Source organism: Mus musculus, chromosome 3 (assembly GCF_000001635.26).
Source record: "Mus musculus strain C57BL/6J chromosome 3, GRCm38.p6 C57BL/6J".
In the NCBI taxonomy this organism is placed as follows: Eukaryota; Metazoa; Chordata; class Mammalia; order Rodentia; family Muridae; genus Mus; species Mus musculus.
In genome coordinates this window covers 82,283,893-82,302,423 of record NC_000069.6, presented here as the reverse complement: position 1 = coordinate 82,302,423, position 18,531 = coordinate 82,283,893, and the positions used below count along the sequence as shown (strand labels likewise).

Sequence of the window (18,531 nt, the reverse complement as noted above, 5' to 3'; positions counted from 1 at the left end):
AATTGACAAATGGAATCTAATAAAATTAGAAAGCTTCTGTAAGGCAAAAGACATTGTCAATAAGACAAAAAAAAAAAAAAAAAAGGCAAACCACAGATTGGGAAAAGATCTTTACCAATCCTAAATCTGATAGATACACTATCTAATATATATATATAGAACTCAAGAAGTTAGACTCCAGAGAACCAAATAACCCTATTAAAAAATGAGGGACAGAGCTAAAGAAAGAATTCTCAACTGAGAATACCAAATGGCTGAGAAGCACCTAAAAAATGTTTAACATCTTTAGTCACCGGGAAATGCAAATCAAAACAACTCTGAGATTCCACCTCACATCTGTCAGAATGGCTAAGATGACAAACTAAGGTGACAGCAAAAGCTGGTAAGGATGTGAAGAAAGAGGAACACTTCTCCATTGTTGCTGGGATTGCAAGCTGTTACAACCACTCTGGAAATAGGTTTGGCTGTTCCTCAGACATAGTACTACCAGAGGATCCAGCAATACCACTCCTGGGCATCTACCCAGATGATGTAATAAGGACACATGCTCCACTATGTGCAGAGCAGCCTTATTTATAATAGCCAGAAGCTGGAAAGAACCCAGACGTCCCTCAACAGAGGAATGGATACAGAAAATGTGGTACATTTACACAATGGAGTACTATGCAGCTATTACAAACAACGAATTTATGGAATTCTTAGGCAAATGGATGAATCTGGAGGATATCAACCTGAGTGAGGTAACCCAATCACAAAAGAACACACATAATATTCACTCACTGATAAGTGGATATTAGCCCAGAAACTTAGAATACCCAAGATATAATTTGCAAAACACATGAATCTCAAGAAAAAGGAAGACCAAAGTGTGGATAGAAGAAGGCACAAAATGCCTAAGGAAGGAGTTACAGAGACAAAGTGTGAACCAGAGACTGAAGGAATGACCATCCAGACACTGTCCCACCTGGGGATCCATCCCATAAACAGCCACCAAACCCAGATACTATTGCAGATGCCAACAAGATTTTGCTGACAGGAACCTGATATAGTTGTTTCCTGTGAGGCTCTGCCAGTGCCTGACAAATACCGAAGTGGATGTTCAGAGCCATCCATTGGATGGAACACAGGACCCCCAATGAAGGAGTTAGAGAAAGTACCCAAGGTGCTGAAGGTGTTTGTAGCCACAAGGAGGAACATCAATATGAACTAACCAGTACCCCCAGAGCTTCCTGGGACTAAATCAACAACAGAGAAAACACCTGATGGGACTCATGGCTCTAGCTGCATATGTAGCAGAGGATGGCCCAGTTGATCATCAATGGGAGGAGAGACCTTTGGTCTTCTGATGGTTCTGTGCCCCAGTATAGGGGAATGCCAGGCCCAGGAAGCAGGAGTGGGTGGGTTGGTGAGCAGGAGGAGGGGGGAGGGGATAGGGGGTTTTCTGAAGGGAAACTAGGAAAGGGGATAGCATTTGAAATGTAAATAAAAAATATCTAATAAAAAAGGAAATATGCTATGTGAGGATAGCATAACTGAGGGTGAGCATCCCTGAATTCCACAGGCACACAGCCCATCTGTGTCTATAGCATATTCTTTATCCATCACTACCTGTGAAGAGCCTGTCTTTGCTTTTAACTTCTCCTGTAATTTGCAGCAATAACAGATAGGAGATGCCACCTGGTTTGGTATTACTCACATCAGTGATTTCCTGTAGTGCTTTCCTAGCTCTGAGCCATCCTTCTCAGCCTTCATTTCTATCTGAGGAGACACCATCACCTATTCAAGGCACCTCTTTTGTAGAGCTCTACTTGTGTCCTCAATGGTTACACATAGGCTTCCTGTGGCTGATATAACAAACTTGTTGACTGGAACCATAGCAACCTCCTTTCCAGTGCTGGAGGCCAGCCATGAAGTATACCACCCATAATCAGGATGGGCCTCCTCACCTGACCTAATCAAGAGAATTCCTCAGAGAAGAATTCCAGTGGCTTACATAAGGTATCAGCACAATGCCACCCCCTCTGGAGGGTCTAGGCAGAGAGATATCTGTGGTTTTCCCCAGTGCAGCTTTCAGGGATCAGCTAGACTGCAGCATTGACTTCACAGACTCAGAATTCTGCAAGGAGGTGATACTGCCCCCCCCCCCCCTCCGGGGGTGTGGGGGAGGGAAGGAGAGACACTAGATGCTATATTAGAAGTATCTGGATTGTGCCTGTGCAAAGACACCCCAAACTTCCCACTATTGCCACCCCTTCTCCCTGTAAGGAGAAGCCTGACAAATTTGGGGTGTACATTTAGCCTGCAACAAAAGCTTTTACTTTCTTAAAAAAAACCTTGGTGTCAAAGTATTGACTTCTTTGTGTGGTGGACAGCCAGCGGTTGCTTGGTTTTATTGTCTTTTTTCCCCTCAAGCTAGAAGCTTCACAGCACTTGAACTTTCTAAGTGACACCCCTTCTCTCTCCTGCCCCCATCCCCCCATGCCCCTTGTCTAATGCATCTTCTCTCTCTCTCTCTCTCTCTCTCTCTCTCTCTCTCTCTCTCTCTCTCTCTCTCTGCCTTTCTCTGTCACTCTCCTTCTCTCTTGGTATTCCTATGCATGATTGAAGCCCTCTGCATGAAAGACCAGTTGCCCCACTAGACCCCTGGAATTCTCCTGTTTCTGCCTTCCATATCCCCACAGGAACCCTGGATCCTATCTCTCTATTTTGTTTGTTTTTGTAACCTGTGGCAACTTCTTTTTACCCAATGAAACTTTTTATAGAAAACTCTGGCTTTTCTATATACATACATGATGCAAAGTAATCCATTTTTAAAAAGCTGTGGTGTCAGAACCTACACCCATAAAATCTCACCAACATTGCTGCCAGAACATGGGCTGAATAAGGACAACAGCAATAGGCATGCCAAAGTGGATGGGTAAAATCCCAGGAGGCTTCAGACCCACACAAAGAGCTAAAGGCAACTAATGGACGCTGTGAGTGGAAGAGATAGTCTTCCTTAGGGAACAGCACACCACTTGCATATCTAATACCAAATGGTCAGCCTGAAAACATACATATGAACAGTATTATCTAGACTAATCAGGTTATACTTAGGAATATATATGCAGTGCATATACATACATGTATATGTGGTGGTTTGAATAAAAATGGTCCCATAGGCTCCTAGGGAGTGGTACTATTAGGGTATGTGGCCTTTTTAGAGCATGCATGAGATTTTTGGAGGAAGTATGTCACTTGGAGTGGGCTTTGAGGTTTCAAATGCTCAAGTCTGGCCTAATGTCACTCGTTCTTCTTGCTGCCTGGAGATCTAGCTATAGAACTCTAAGCTACTTTTCCAGCACCTGTATGTCACCATGCTTTCCTGCCATGACAATAATGGACAGAATCTCTGACCTATAAGCCAGCCCCATTTAAATGTTTCTTGTATAAGAATCACCTTGGTCCTGGTGTCCCTTTATAGCAATAAAAACCTTAACTACCTATCTGCCCCCTGGCAATGAGCAAAGAGACAACTTGGTGGTGGTGTTGCTCTTACATCAATCAGGAGCAGAGAAAATGGCAGGCCTATATTCATCTTAGCTTGATACCTGGCTGGTGGACAAAGCTGTTTTATGCCTAGGACTCGAAAACAATCAAATCAAATCCAACCAAATCCAGGCAGTGCAGCGAGGAAGCACTGCAGAGAGAGCTGTGGACCACCGCGCCACACACAGATCTGTCTTCCATTCCAGACACAGCAGCGAGGAGGAGATGAAGGATATCATCCAGGGGCCTGCCAGTCACGTGGCCAGCCAGGAGCAGGACCCACCACAATGTGTGAGTATGTGGTGGTCAGATGGGAAAGAAGGAGAAGCTGAAGAGCTTAAGCATTATGACTAGAGATGGGACTGGAGACCCCAGGGTGGAGAGGGGTAGCCTGTTGTGAGTGACGAGCCCCGCCACCTGCGGACCTGGCGAGGGCCCAACCTGAGCTTCTACTGAGGGCCATGTCTGGGTTTGTGGCTACCCAATGTCTGGGACCAGTGTCAATATCTGTGGCTAATAGTACCAATAGAGAACTTGAGGATGTTCCTGGTCGGGGCAACTGAGGGGATCCACATGAATGTTCAGACATCCATAACTAGTTCTACCCCTCACTGGATGCTGTACACTATAGCGCTGGGCAGCTGCACTTGGGAGAGTGGGTCCTATACCTTGCCTGGACAGCATAGCAGAGCTGACCCTGGTGGTGGGGGTGCAGGTGAGCCAGCCCCGAGGGCTAGAGCAAGGGAGAAGCTGGCCCCACCATTCATCTGCAGTGGCAGTATCAGAGCAAGGGTGGTCCTCCCTGTTCTCCCCGCTCTCCACCTGAGGCAGGGAGAAGAGCTGACTCTGGGATTATGAGAGTGGGTAAGCTGGCTCTTCCCTCGCTGGTTGCAGCACGTGGGGGAGTGGGTTCTGTATCTCACCTGGGCAGCAGAGTAGAGCTGGCCCTAGTAGAAGGGCACAGGTAAGCTAGTTCCCTGAGGATGCAGGAGAGCTGGCCCCATGGCCAATCATCTGCCCTGAAGAGGCAGGGGTGCACGGGTGATGCCTTCCCCCTCCCTGCTCACCACCTGCAGTATCTGGGAGAGCTGTCCCTGAAGGTATGAGAGCAGGAGAGCTAGCCCTGCCCTCTCACTGGCTGTAGCACTCAGGAGAGTGGGCTCTGCCCCTTGCCTGGGCAACACAGTGGAGCTGGCCCTGACGGTGAAGGCATGGGTGAGCTAGTCCAGAAGACTTGAGAGCAGAAGAACTGGTTCAGCGCTTCACAGGCTGCAGCAGTTGGGAGAGTGGGTTCTGCGTCATGACCAGGCAGCACAGTGGAGCTGGCTCTGGAGACATGGGTGTAGGTGAGCTGCCCCAAGGGCATGAGAGCTGGAGGGCTGACTCTGCCTCCTGCGACAGATACATTGAATGGTCTCTGCAGCGTGGTGCTGGAGAGCTCACCCTGATGGTGTGGATGAGTGAGCATGTGGGTTGACCGGTTTAGCTGTCACCCAGTCCCAGATTCAGGGTTCTGAGATGACCCACTCCAAAATCTATATCATCCGTGTATGGTTTGGATGCTTGGGAATTGTGAAAGAGCCAGTCCTGCTGTTCCAATGCTGCGAGTCTCCATGGCACAGGGCAACAACAGAATAACCGGAAGGAGTCCCGATGAATCCAATATTAACAGTATCTTAAAAGCCAGAGATCTCGAACCAGACCAAAGACTCTTTGCAAGAACATTGGCAAGTGGAGATGTGTGGATAGAGGGCTATACTGTGGGACACACTGTGACACACTACAGCTTCCATGATGAGATGTTTTCCTTGCTTTATTTTTGTTTTTGTTTGTATGCTTGTGCTTTTTTAGTTTTGGTGGAGAGGTTGCAAGGGCAAAGGGCAGATATGAAGGGATGGAGAGATGATCGGACTGGGCGTATGAATGTGATGTGAAACTCACAAAGAATGATAAAAAGTTAAAAATAAAATCTTATCTATACATCATATTACAACAATTAGTGAGAAAATCAGTCATGAATTACAAAGAAAGCCAGAGGCATATATGGAAGGGTTTGATGTAACAAAGGGGAAAGAGAAACGAAAGAAAAAAAAAGTTGGGACCATTAATTAGCACACATAAAAGTTGTTATAGTATTCGATTACATTTCTGCAACTACTTCTTCTGCAATAGAATAGGTCAACCCAAACCAGAACTTTATAGTTTTAAACACTAGCTAATTCAAAGTGATATATTAAACATTTCTCTATACAAATAGTAAAGATGATATGTTATGCTTCCAAGCTGATTCTTTGTTTGACAAATGCAAGGAGAGAGGATTATATACTCTGGAGATCCTATATCTAATATTTAGTCCCTTGTTTATATGAACTCGTTCCTTGGAGGATTTATCTTTCCATGAAGCAATCACTGCCAGATTTAGCATTCAATGGTGAAAACTAAAAGACACATTTTAACTGAAACCCAGCAGTTTATAGCTTACTATTTGGAAATGCCATCTCTTCTCAAATGTCTGCCTTAAGCTGATAATTTGTGCAGATGAGAGATCAGCACTCCGCTCTACCGGCATCAAAGCAAGACAGTGCAGAACTTTGTCCCTGACGCTGATGCCACTAGTGCTTCCTCTCATACTTCTTGAGCCTGTATCTGTGTGGACTGATGGACAAGCTGAAGGGTTCAGCATGTGACTTCAGCCTCACTGCTCCCACACCTTGAAACACCAGATATTGCAAGAAAGGCTCCTGGATGTGGCCCTTTAACATCTTGACTTAAAAGCCCATAACCTTATTATGGATAAGTTATTAAGTTGGAACATCTGAGTATATGCCCAGGAGTGGTATTGCTGGATATTCCAGTAGAACTATGTCCAATTTTCTGTGGAACCACCAATCTGATTTCCAGAGTGGTTGTACCAGCTTGCAATCCCACCAGCAATGGAGAGTGTTCCTCTTTCTTCACATCCTCTCCAGCATCTTCTGTCACCTTAGTTTTTCATCTTAGCCATTCTGACTGGTGTGAGGTGGAATCTCAGGGTTGTTTTGATTTGCATTTCCCTGATGATTAAGAATGTTGAACATTTTCTTTAGGTGCTCTCAGCCATTTGTTATTCCTCAGGTGAGAATTGTTTGTTTAGCTCTGTACCCTATTTTTAAATAGGGTTATTTGGTTCTCTGGAGTCCAACTTCTTGAGTTCTTTATATATATTGGATATTAGGCCCTTATTGGATTTAGGATAGGTAAAGATCTTTTCCCAACGTGTTAGTTGCCTTTTTGTCTTATTGACGGTGTTCTTTGCCTTACAGAAGCTTTGCAATTTTATGAGGTCTCATTTGTTGATTCTTGATTTTAAAGCACAAGCCATTGGTGTTCTGTTCAGGACACATGCTCCACTATGTTCATAGCAGCCTTATTTATAATAGCCAGAAGCTGGAAAGAACCCAGATGTCCCTGAACAGAGGAAAGGATACAGAAAATGTGGTACGTTTACATAATGGAGTACTATGCAGCTATTATAAACAATGAAGTTATGAAATTCGTAGACAAGTGGATGGATCTGTAGTATATCATCCTAAGTTAAGTAACCCAATCACAAAAGAACACACATGATATACACTCACTGATAGTGGGTATTAGCCCAGGAGCTCAGAATACTCAAGATACAATTTGCAAAACACATGAATGTCAAGAAGAAGGAAGACCAAAGTGTGGATATTTCGATACTTCTTAGAAGGGGGCACCAAATGCACATGGAAGGAGTTACAGAGACAAAGTTCACACCAGAGACTGAAGGAATGACCATCCAGAGACTGCCCCACTTTGGGATCCATCCCATAAACAGCCACCAAACCCAGACACTATTGCAGATGCCAACAAGATTTTGCTGACAGGAGCCTGATATAGCTGTCTCCTGTGAGGCTCTGCCAGTGCCTGGCAAATACAGAAGTAGATGCTCACAGCTATCCATTGGATGGAGCACAGGGTCCCCAGTAAAGGAGCTAGAGAAAGTACCCAAGGAGATGAAAGGGTTTGCAGCCCCCATAGGAGGAACAGCAATATGAACTAATCAGTACCTCCACAGCTCCCTGGGATTAAACCACCAATTAAAGAAAACACCTGGTGGGACTCATAGCTCTAGCAGCATATGTAGCAGAGCAGAGGATGGCCTAGTTGGTCATCAATGGGAGGAGAAGCCCTTGGTCCTGTGAAGGTTCTATGCCCCAGTGTAGGGGAATACCAGGCCCAGGAAGTGGGAATGGGTGGGTTGGGGGGCAGGGGGACAGGTGAGGTAATAGGGGATTTTTGGAGGAGAAACTAGGAAAGGGGATAACACTTGAAATGTAAATAAAGAAAATATCTAATTAAAAAAAGCCTACAACCTGAGGACATGAAAGACATCCTGTAATTCCTTTTCCATGAGAACAGTTTACTTTATTTGGGTACAAACCAGTTGAAACCAGATAAAATGGGAAAAATAATTACACTTTATTATAGGATTCAGAGATTTTAAGATATTCCTTACTTTTACTGCAACACTATAAAATAGTGTTCCCAAAGCAGATGTTTCTATCTGAGTAGACACTAAGAGCACCAGTGAGAAATACTTCTGTGTTAGACAATAGTAAATAAGTACACTCATTTATTTTTATTTTAAAAAGTTAATTAATTCTATGAGAATTTCATACAGCAGATCTGGAACACGTTCAACTCCCCAGTTCCTCCCCTACTCCCCCCAAAATCCCATCCTTCCCTACCCAGCTTTGAGGTTACATCTTGTTACTAATACTTTGATCATTTCGTACAGTTTATTTTGATTATATTCATCACTTTCCTAGTTTCCCTTGGAGACACAAGAGCATCTGCTTCTTTCAGTGCAAACTGTATTGTCCTTTGAGAGTCCGTAAGGAAACCCCAATTTTCCATCAACCTTTATAAAGCAGTCAAGGTATTCAGCAAGTCAGAGGTCATTGCCACTATTTCAGTCATTTCTCAGCATGTGCTCCCATGTGCTTTTGAACAGTGCATAAGTGACTTCAAACTATTGAAAAACTAAAGTTACTTTTAATTGAAAGTGAAAAATAAGGGTGCGGGAGGAGAACTATCAATTTGTAGACAAAGTAGGGTTAAAATAAGAGTTTCTACTTCTTTTAAGACAAGAGAAAGAGCCACATGCTTACATGCTGCTGAGAAGAGAAACAAGGCCCCGGGCACAGGTGAAGGGAGGGATTTGCTTTAACTAAACACACAGGCAGTTGGTCTGCTGTTCCTATAAAAGTTTTAGTGACTTGGTGATTCAAAAGAGAAATCTGGAAATTCTTGCCTGAAAGCAAGCTCTCTCTCTCTCTCTCTCTCTCTCTCTCCCTCTCCCTCTCCCTCTCCCTCTCCCCCTCCCCATCCCCCTCCCCCTCCCCCTCCCCCTCCCCCTCCCCCTCCCCCTCTCCCTCTCCCTCTCCCTCTCCCTCTCCCTCTCCCTCTCCCTCTCCCTCTCCCTCTCCCCCTCTCCCTCTCTCCCTCTCCCCCTCCCCCTCCCCCTCCCCCTCCCCCTCCCCCTCTCCCTCTCCCTCTCCCTCTCCCCCCGCCTCTCTCTCCTGCTTTAGAAGCAGAGGCATGTTCTTAACTGAGACTAGTGATTAGTGATGGAGGACTGTGCAATGGAAGTTTGACAAGATAGGGAGCCTAGAGGAGGGTGGGAGTAAGAACAAGGGATAATCACGGTGTTTGCAGGCAGTTTCATGTCTACCTTGTGCATTGATGGCAGAAACCATGATTTTTGTCTTTCACCAACACAGTCTGCTGCTTTGCCTGTGTCCACTTAATGGAGAGTGGAGTCAGTCCTGTCCTGTGCTGAGAAATGCAAGAGAATTGAAAGTTTCATGGAAGTGTAAGGGGGCTTAGAAACCATGTTTTGTTTGTTTGTTTGTTTGTTTGTTGTTGTTGTTTGTTTTTTTTTGTTTTGTTTTGTTTTTTTGCTCTGTAGAATGCTCAAAGGGAGAAAAGACTAAAGCAACTCTAGTAGACTTTGGATTTAAGGAGGGCTACTTGAGTTGTTTGCAGAGATGTGTGATAATAGAGAAACAGGATATGCTGTAAGGAGAGATGGTGATGAAACAAGGCAAGGGAATCTTAATTGCATAAGGACAGACTGAATTTAGCAGCAAACAGGGACAGCTACAAGACATGTGTTTGAAGCCGAAGCGTTTTAGAAGTAGAGAATGCAAGGGATTACAAGCACATATACACAGGTGAGCAGAGGCAAAGTCAAGGAGCCACAGACATTTGCGATACTGAGCTTGGGCAGGTTCCATGGAGAACATGTCTGTCATTCAGGATGGCACGTTCAGAGAAGCGAGAGATGAATGGAGCGGAAACTGAAAAGGGTGCCACTGGGACACCATTCCTCGTCAGTCCTAGGCTTTTGCCAGTGGGATACCATAACCAGGCCTAGGCTTGCTTGTCATAGACTGAATAGAAAGACATAATTTATGTCCTGAGAGTACTTAGAGGGAAATCCATTCTCCTGGGAGAGCATTCAGCATAAATGTAGAAGTTCTATTCTCCATAATGAAGCTAACATTTGCAAGTTGGGAAGTGTTTCATCCATATTTTTCTACTGTGGCATCTGGCACAGTGAATGGTTTAGCTGGAAGCATTGTCAAGTGGGTTTCACTATTGATGTACCTAGCCTACTTCTGAAGCAGCAGCTGCGGACAGTGGAACCGACCACAAACAATGAAAAGCTGGGCATTTTAATTCCCTCTCTTTGAAATATTTAAGAAGCACTTAACACATGGAAGGAAATAGAAAATACAGCTTTTGAGTTATAATAGATTGGGAGATATTTTATCGTGCTGTGTTCTCCATCAGAGCAATAAATAATACATGTTTGCAATGTAATGTATATACTTAGACTCATATACCAGTGAGGAATTATAATTTAATTTAAATTGTTTTGTTAAAAGTATAAATCATCACATTATAACTGAAAATACATTCTATAATCAGGTCATTACATGGACTAAACTTTGTACGCTGTACCCATTCTAAATGTCTCTTGCATCAGAACCTGTACAGCTAGTTAAATAATACCTAGTTTCACAAATAGAAAAAGAGAACAATTGTAGAGAGGAATTTAAAAAATTATAAAATGATTTCTTTGACTACAAATAAACATTTATTTTACTAATTCTCGGAACTTCCAGTAAACTTCACACATCAACATTAAATCCTAAGTTGCAGGTAGACTTAAACATTTTATTTTTTATGTGCATGCATGTTTAGCAAGAATAGAGTCTCAGGTACAGTCATCTTGAAAAAACACCATTATTATGCTATGGCATCAATATTTCTGCTCCCCTCCTCTCCATTAGAATGTATTATGACTTAAGATCCATGGGTTGAAGATTTATGGTTAGTCCTGTCAAATATCACTAGAAAAGTTAGCATGAGGTCCTGCTGGGGTGGACAGGTAGCCCTTATCTGATACAGCTGGAGTCCTTAGGGAAAGGAGAAGTTTGATGGATGCTGTCATAGAGAAAAGACCACCCAGAGGATAATGTTGGAGTGAAGCCTATATGCATGTGGAGCACGCAAAGGGCTGTGTGAGTGGGGGTGGGGTATTTGCTTTACTTTGAGGGGGATTGGTTGGTTGGTTAGGCCGGCTCATGATAGAAACCAGGGCGACATAGGGATCAGAGGTTCCTTCAGAAGGAGCTGGCCATCCAGCACACAGTGCCTTGCATTCCGACTTCAGCTTTAGAGCCAGGAGACAAGAACTTCCTGTAACACATCTGAATGAGTCACCTGTGGCAATCAGTGTGCCAAGCTGGGAAAGGCCAGGTGCCATCTCACATATTTGTAGAGCTATTTTACAGGCATTTATGTGATATTAGCCCCTTACCTAATATCAAGGTGGTGACAATACTCTACCCAGATCAATCAACCCCCAAAAAGTAAAACAAACAACATCCCAAATAAGATAAAACAAAATAACAAAGAGACAAAAGCCCAAATCCTGAAACCCTTTAATATCTGATAGTATTTTTTTGTGTGCATAGGAGATAAGGGTGTTTGACTTAACAGACAGAAGGTTTAACAAGTATTTATTAGTAAATTGTTTGCAGTGTTATATAACTTTCCTTTGTTCTTAGAACTTTTGCTCCTGTTCATTTTTTTTTTTTCATGATCATTTGTGTTATCTTTAGGGTACTGTTTTGTCTTTAGACAGATTCTAATGTTTCCCAGGTGGGCAGAGCTTCTAGTAGCCTAGCTTGGCCCTCTACCTACTTGGCTGAATCTTTAGCTTACGTTGTTGCTCTTAGACCAAGGGTCAGAAAACAATTTGTAAATATCCTAGAGTGGCTGGGAGCTAAGTCAACAATGAGAAATTGCAAAGACTGTTCTGCACTTGGTTAACCAAGGCTCATTATCTCCGTCTACATAGTTAATATGTGAAAAAAAAATTTTGGGCAATTGTTTAATCAACAGCTCATAGACCTTTCTGTAGGTTCATAGTTTCTAAGAAAAGGATAGTAAATGATCAACATTACATACAGGAGGAGAGAGAAGTAAAGAAACCGTTTCCCCTTGAGTTATTTTGAAGGCCCTAGAATCCGAAAGTAGACTTCTTTGTCATAGAACGATATACGTAATCAGAACTACAGCACTGCCTTGCTTACCTCCTAGAGAACACACAGAAAAGTGAAACAGACATACGAACAGCCTGGAAACATCTTTGGATATGTCCAGTTTTCTTCACTGTCACAAACCAGTTGATTTTCAATTCTCCCTGATTTACTTTCTGGAAGAGACATCTGTGAACGGTGCCAAAACCTAATTACAGTAGAAAGACTGTCAGTGCTCTAAAAAAATGATAGATTCATTTCCAATGCAGGGTTTCTTGATATTCTAATGCAATAGTGGAGCATTGGCTCACTGTTTTGTAGTCTACTGAAGACTGTAGTATATCAGCTGAGCTGTAACTAGGGTTTTGTTTTTGTTTTGTTTTGAGGTAGGAACAATATACCATATTTGCTTAGATTTGAGTAGTGGTACCTCATTTCCACTCATAATTAGATCACTAATGTATTTTTTTTTCTTTTTTCAAGCAGAAGCTTGAGCTCAGGGAAACAACAGTAATTTTCACAGCATCTAAGACACATTAGCCCACTAATGTGTGATAGAACGTGCCCTTTTTATAGAACCTTAGAATGTTAACTCTTTTAGTCTCATCAACAATCCTATAATTGTCAGGTTCTGGGCTGTCCTTTTCAGTTCCTTAAGCAGTTGTCTGTTGAACATTTCGTCTCTTACAGGGCCTGCTTCCTGCATGCAGATATTCCTAGTCACATAGCATCTACTTCAGCCACCAAGCTCTAAGCTTCAGCAAGTGCATACAGAATGGAATGTGCTGGAAGGAAAGTGCTGAACAAACCCTCTCGTGATCCGTGTTTTCCTTCTCCTGTGTGGATCGTGAGTCTGAGGTTTATCATAATAGCTCTTTAGTTTCGTTTCTGAGAAAATAGTAAATTTGCAGTTTTTAATATATGATTTTTGTTTACTCTGAGAACTTCATACACATATATGGTATATTTTGATCATATCCCCCCACTTCCACCTCTTTCTAGACACGCCCACCACATCTCTTTCTATGCCTCCCCTCCTCTTCCTCCTCTTTCTTGTTTATTTCCATTTAGTACAATTAGTTCTGCAGTATAAACGTGGCTTTGGGGCCATCCTGTGGAACACGAGAAATCACATCCCCAACAAAGGAAACTTCTCACCAGAAGCAGTAAACTGTCAAAGCCCTCAAATGTGAATGGGGCCTCGGGAGCACCACTCCATCTACACTCGGATTTTTACAGGTTTGCTCATGTGAAGGTCTTGTGCAGACAACCACACTTGCTGTAGACTCACAGATGCAAGTCCTCCCTCCTCTGACACAAACCTTCTGTCATCTTCCACATTGTTTCCTGAGATTGGGGAAGGGACTGTGATAAATATTGTTCTTTCAGAGCAGGGCACTCTACATGGATTCATAGCTTTAAGACACCTTAAGTCTTAAATTTGTCCTTATCAATGCTCTATGTGTTCTTCGAAAAGTCTTTATGGGAAATTCTCTCTTTCTAACTTCCCATTGCTTTGAAGATGAGTATATCTAAACTGAATTAAAAGATATGGATTCTGTGCACATCACACATACGTATGATATGATTGATATATGACATATGGTATATGATATAAGGTAATTGTAGTGGCTATTCCTGGTTGTCAACTTGACAATATTTGGAATGAACTACAATCCGGAATTGGAAGGCTCACCAGTGACCCTTATCTGGAGGCTTGGAGATCCTTATCTGGATCTTGGTTTGAAGATCTTGAGCCATAGTGGCTATGGATTCCAGAAGATTGAATCTCCGAGTTAAGGAACACACCTTTAATCTGGCTATGCCTTTCATCTGGGATTAAAGGTGTGGTGGAACACACCTTTAATCTGGGCTACACCTTTTGCTGGAGACAATATAAGGACATTGGAAGAAGGGAGTCTAGCTCTTGCTCCTGCTCCTTCGCCTGCTTGCTGCGTGAGACTGAGTAACTGCTAGATCCTTGGACTTCCATTCACAGCTGTGACTGAACGATTGTTGGGAATTGAGCTGCCGACTGTAAGTCATCAATAAATTCCTTTATTATCTAGAGACTATCCATAAGTTCTGTGACTCTAGAGAACCCTGACTAATACAGAAGTTGGTACCAGGAGTGGTTCTAGAGTAACAGAAGTACAAGGATGAATCTTTTAAAATACTGGAATTGGCTTGTTGATCCACCAGCACTTTCAAATATTGAAACCTCTCCAGATTCTCTCCCTCCTGGGAGCTCAGAGAATTTTGAAGACCCATGGTTGAAACTATATTCCGAACTTAAAGAAGCTAATGCCCTTGATTTTCTTAATGAATTAGGTGATTCAGTGCACAAAGCTTTCTACAAGATGGGGAAAAAATCGAAAAATGATTTTACTGGCTGGCTGCTCTTAGTATCTGTGGAAAAAATGATGAATGAAAGGAAGGAGTTGTGTGATAAAATCGAAAGGCTCCAGACACAAGTAAACGATCTAAAAGTTGCTAAGTGTGTCCTTGAGGAGAATCTTCTCTCTTGTAGCAATAGAGCTCAAGTTGCAGAAAATCAAACAGAAACTCTCATTGTAAGGTTGGCTGAACTACAGAGAAAATTCAAGTCTCAGCCTCAGAGTGTGTCGACAGTTAAAGTAAGGGCTCTAATTGGCAAAGAATGGGATCCTACAACATGGGACGGGGATGTGTGGGAAGACCATGTTGAAGCTGAGAATTTTGAATCCTCAGATTCTCAAGAGTTTGCCCCACCTGAGGAAGTAGTACCCTCAGCCCCACCTCTTGAAATAATGCCTTCCCCACATGAGGAAATTAATTTTGCAGAGTCTGCTCACGGCCCACCAATAGTTTCTTCTAGACCTGTAACCAGACTCAAAGCAAAACAGGCTCCTAGAGGGGAGGTAGAAAGTATAGTCCATGAGGAAATTCGCTACACTACTAAGGAGCTTAATGAGTTTGCTAATTCATTCAAGCAGAAACCTGGTGAATATGTGTGGGAATGGATTTTAAGGGTGTGGGATAAGGGTGGAAGGAACATAAAACTAGAGCAGGCTGAGTTTATTGACATGGGTCCTCTGAGTAGAGATTCTAGGTTTAATACGGAAGCTCGCATAGTTAAAAAAGGTGTCAAAAGTTTGTTTGAATGGTTGGCTGAGGTGTTTATCAAAAGATGGCCTACTGGAAATGACTTGGAGATGCCTGATATTCCGTGGCTTAGTGTTGATGAAGGGATTTTAAGACTTAGGGAAATTGCAATGCTAGAGTGGATATATTGTGTAAAGCATAATTGTCCACAATGGGAAGGTCCAGAAGATATGCCTTTCACCAGCTCTATAAGACGCAAATTGGTGAGAGGGGCACCAGCACATTTGAAGGGTTTTGTTCTTTCCCTTTTCCTTGTGCCAGATCTTAGCATTGGAGATGCTTCTGCTCAATTAGATGAATTAAATTCACTGGGTTTAGTTGGATCCCGAGGTAACAAGGGCCAGGTGGCAGCATTGAATCACCGGAGACAAGGTGATCCTAGTTATTATAATGGACAGCGTAGACAAAAGAATGTTTATAATAACATACCCAGTAATGGTCAGCACAGGAGAGGTGAAATTTATAATGGCATGACTCGCTTGGACCTTTGGTACTGGCTAATCAATCATGGTGTTTCCAGGAATGAAATACATAGGAAGCCTACTGCATATTTGTTTGATCTGTATAAGCAGAAAAATTCTCAAACAAATGAAAGAAAGGCTACATTAGATCGTGGTAAACAGCAATCTCGGCCAGTGAATCAATTTCCAGACTTGAGACAGTTTGCAGATCCGGAACCCCTTGAATGAAGGGGTGGCCAGGTTCCTCTGAGGAAGGATCTTGATAAGACACTCAAAGGTTTTGCTGTTACCCTTTCTCCAGTTCTTCCCCAGAGGGACCTACGGCCTTTTACAAGGGTAACTGTACACTGGGGAAAAGGAAATAATCAGACTTTTCGGGGTCTGCTGGATACTGGTTCTGAGTTGACACTGATCCCAGGGGATCCCAAGAAACATTGTGGCCCTCCAGTTAAAGTAGGGGCTTATGGAGGGCAGGTGATTAATGGAGTTTTGACTGATGTCCGACTCACAGTAGGTCCAGTAGGTCCCCGGACACATCCTGTGGTGATTTCCCCAGTTCCAGAATGTATAATTGGGATTTTGGAGCAAAGCTCTACCATCATCTGCAGACAACTATTCTCCCTTTGAAAAACAGCTCTTGGCCTGCTATTGGGCCTTAGTGGAAACTGAACGTTTGACAATAGGACACCAAGTTACTATGCGACCTGAACTACCCATCATGAGCTGGGTACTATCAGACCCTGCAAGTCATAAAGTGGGACGCGCACAGCAGCAGTCTATTATCAAATGGAAGTGGTATATACGTGATCGGGCCAGAGCAGGTCCTGAAGGCACAAGCAAGTTACATGAAGAAGTTGCTCAAATGCCTATGGTTTCTACTCCTGTTACAATGCCATCTGCTGCCAAGCATGCGCCTATAGCCTCATGGGGTGTTCCCTATGATCAACTGACTGAAGAGGAGAAGACTAGAGCCTGGTTTACTGATGGCTCTGCACGTTATGCAGGCACCACCCAGAAGTGGACAGCTGCAGCATTACAACCCCTTTCTGGGACAACCTTGAAAGACACAGGTGAAGGGAAATCTTCACAGTGGGCAGAACTTCGGGCAGTACACATGGTATTACAGTTTGTTTGCAAGAAGAAATGGCCAGATGTACGATTATTCACTGACTCATGGGCTGTAGCCAATGGATTGGCTGGATGGTCAGGGACTTGGAAAGATCACAATTGGAAAATTGGTGAGAAAGACATCTGGGGAAGAAGTATGTGGATAGATCTCTCCAAATGGGCAAAGGATGTGAAGATATTTGTGTCCCATGTAAATGCTCACCAAAAGGTGACTTCAGCCGAGGAGGAGTTCAATAATCAAGTGGATAAGATGACCCGTTCTGTGGACAGTCAGCCTCTCTCCCCAGCCATCCCTGTCATTGCTCAATGGGCACATGAACAAAGTGGCCATGGTGGTCGAGATGGAGGTTATGCTTGGGCTCAGCAACACGGGCTTCCACTCACCAAAGCTGACCTGGCTACAGCTGCTGCTGATTGCCAGATCTGCCAACAGCAGAAACCAACACTGAGCCCCAGATACGGCACCATTCCTCGAGGTGACCAGCCAGCAACCTGGTGGCAGGTTGACTACATTGGACCACTTCCTTCGTGGAAAGGACAGCGTTTTGTTCTTACTGGAGTAGATACTTATTCTGGTTATGGATTTGCCTTTCCTGCACGTAATGCCTCTGCCAAAACCACCATTCACGGATTGACAGAATGCCTCATCTATCGTCATGGTATTCCACACAGTATTGCTTCTGACCAAGGAACTCATTTCACAGCCAGAGAAGTACGACAGTGGGCTTACGATCATGGAATTCACTGGTCTTACCACATTCCCCATCATCCTGAAGCAGCTGGTCTGATAGAAAGATGGAATGGCCTTTTGAAGACGCAGTTACAGCGCCAATTAGGTGGTAACAGCTTGGAAGGCTGGGGCAGAGTTCTTCAGAAGGCAGTATATGCTTTGAATCAGCGCTCGATATATGGTACAGTTTCACCCATAGCCAGGATTCATGGGTCCAGGAATCAAGGGGTGGAAAATGGAATAGTTCCACTTACTATCACTCCTAGTGACCCTCTAGGAAAATTTTTGCTTCCTGTCCCCATAACTCTAGGTTCTGCTGGCTTAGAAGTTTTGGCTCCAGAGAGGGGAGTGCTCCTACCAGGAGCTACAACAAACATTTCATTGAACTGGAAGCTCAGACTTCCCCCTGGTCATTTTGGGCTTCTAATGCCCTTAAACCAACAGGCTAAAAAAGGAATAACAGTGTTAGGAGGGGTGATAGATCCAGATTACCATGGGGAAATTGGATTACCTCTTCACAATGGTGGTAAGCAAGATTATGTCTGGAGTGCAGGAGATCCCTTAGGGCGTCTCTTAGTACTACCATGTCCTGTGATTAAAGTCAATGGGAAACTACAACAGCCTAATCCAAGCAGGATGACAAAGGACGCAGACCCATCAGGAATGAAGGTATGGGTCAATCCTCCAGGAAAAGAGCCAAGACCTGCTGAGGTGCTGGCTGAAGGTGAAGGAAATACAGAATGGGTAGTAGAGGAAGGTAGTTATAAATACCAATTAAGGCCACGTAACCAGTTGCAGAAACGAGGATTATAAAGTAATATGAATGCCCATTGTAAATTTACTAATGCGTTTGCGATTGTACGAGGGATAGTTATATCATGTTAGGCGTATTTACAACCTTGTTATTGTTTCATGTGAACAT

General features: G+C 43.5%; 1 non-coding gene across 1 annotated transcript; it reads left to right on the top strand.

The window, feature by feature from the left end:
• The first annotated feature begins 3,487 nt into the window (after positions 1-3,487).
• Positions 3,488-3,631, top strand: LOC115489834. The gene has a single exon (XR_003954786.1). It is a non-coding gene; the product is annotated as a small nucleolar RNA SNORA48 (small nucleolar RNA).
• The last annotated feature ends 14,900 nt before the right edge of the window (positions 3,632-18,531 follow it).